Here is a 2446-nt window from a genome sequence, read left to right on the forward strand (position 1 = left end):
TTAATCAAAGTATTATTAATAAAGTATTATTAATTAGTAATTAAGTAGAAAATGGAGGAAATTACTTTGATTAAGGTATTCATCCATCTTCCCTTCGAAACAAATCAATTTTGGAGACGAAAAAACGGCAGAAATTAAGTTTAACATCTAATATAACAAAAAAGAAATTTTTATGTATATATATAACGATTTTTTAAAAATATAAAAAAAGAGATAGATTAAAAATAGATAGAAAAATAAAAATAAATAGATAGATGCACAATTTATTTTCGTGTTAATTCAACCAATCATATCAAAAATTAATTCATATACGTTTCGACCCCTATTTTTGGATCCTTATCAATATAAACCTAAATCCGCTTACATACTATACGCAAATTCCAAGATGCGATACAGCTCATTCTTCTTTATCCAATTTCCAAGTTAGCTGTGTACGAAATACTCACATCAATGTAACAACTCACACCGGCATAACAATTAATATAAATCAAAAATTACATATACTAAATATCCAATCAAAGCTGGTATACTAATACTAAAAAATTGAAGTTATAAAAATTAAAAATTACACACACAGTCATATTCATTACATCGAATTGAAAAGAAAACTTATACAATATGTGAATTACGATTAGAGTCATAAACTATGCGTTAATAATTGAAATACTGAAAGTTGATATAATTGTAAAGTTACCTGAATTAAGTCAAACGCGTTGTAACTACATAAAAATATTAGTTTGTAAAAAAAAATATGAATTTTAAATAAATAACATTACGTCAATTTAGAATAAATACAATAATATAAACTTACATAAAAAGAGAACGGAATCCAATACATTATGTCAAAAGGGTAGAACACATTACTCATCGAAATGTCAAATATCCTGTGTAATCATATTCACACGAAAGTCAAAAACCGATTAGAAAAATATTGCAAACTTGCACCAGGATTTAATTTTTGTTAACTTACATAAAGCCTTATATTCAAAACCAACATCGAGATCTTGTGGTGTCGATAGTCAGAGACGAAATGAGAGTCAAATAATAAGTCACGTAGTCTTTAAACAACAATAAATATAAAGATAAATATAAAATAAGACAAAGGAGAGAATCTTCGTCACGACTCCGCGAACAATTCTAAATAAAGTGGATCTAACGTATACGTATCATTTTGCAAATTTAAACTCTGTTTCTGTTGTTTAATATGGATCATTTCCGAAATCAGTCTTTTATTGAGTGCCCTTTCATTATCTAATATTTTAATATTTTCCCAATCAAAATCATGATGATGACTAATTCTATGTTCAGTTATAACGGAATTTTGCTTAGTGTTCCAATTAATGTGATTTCTATGTTCATTAATTCGTGTCTTTAAACATCTACTAGTCTGCCCCACATATGATGCTTCACAATCTTGACAATTAATTTTGTATACTACATCAGTGTGAGATAGCTTCGGACACAAATCTTTATGACCTTTAATGAACTCCCTGAGATTGTTAATCCCCCTATATGCCATTCGCACTACGGATCCTTTCCTGAAAAATTTGTTAATCTTTTCAGGTAAAAAAGGTATAAAAGGAATAGTAAAAAATCTGTTATTGATTTTATCAACATTATTAATTGTCGAGCCATCTTTAATTGTATTATTCTGCTCGTTCCATCGTTTGAATTTTCTTGACAGCCTATTTTTTTTATTTCCGAGAAGATGAGTTTCAATGGATATCCATTGTTTATAAGAATTTTAATAATTAACTCAAAATTAGCTTGATGATATATAGGGTGGGACAAAGACAAAACTCTATCAATTAAGCCAACAATTATGCCCACCTTCTGGCATAAAGAATGTCTAGAAAAAAAGTTTAAATAACGACCCGAAAAAGTTGGTTTATGATACCAGTTGTGAATAAGAGAGTTACCCTTTTTAATTAAACTGATTGGTTTATACATTTAGATCCGTGAAGAACTAAGGGCAAAAACCAATCATATTAAAGAATCTGAGCGCTCACCAAGTTATTTCTGCTGAACGCAGCTATTCTCTATAAATTTTCAATATTGGCAGAGTATCGAAACACGGCTCATATATGTATACAAGTATGCATGTGTGCGTACACTCTTAGTCTGGTATCGCGTAGTACCTTCAAATTCGAGATACAAATTTTGAAGTGACAGTAAAATTTCGAGTTACATACTGATAGGAGATATTTTTTTCTAATAAGAAGTATTTTTCCCGATATACAGGGTGTCAATTATGTACCGGGACGGTCAAATATTTCGACAACTTCCAACATTAAAAAAAAACGCTGAAACACGTGAAACGATTTTTCAAAAAATCTACTTTCTGCGGGGGCTGGCGCCCCCCCACCTCCAAAGAGACCGGGGGGGTGCGAGGGGGGTCGAAAATCTTAAATGGCAACATAGGGCGAGTGGGGGCTCATTTAAAAGG

The sequence above is a fragment of the Trachymyrmex cornetzi genome, unplaced genomic scaffold (genome assembly GCF_001594075.2).
Source record: "Trachymyrmex cornetzi isolate Tcor2-1 unplaced genomic scaffold, Tcor1.1 scaffold1700, whole genome shotgun sequence".
Classification (NCBI taxonomy): Eukaryota; Metazoa; Arthropoda; class Insecta; order Hymenoptera; family Formicidae; genus Trachymyrmex; species Trachymyrmex cornetzi.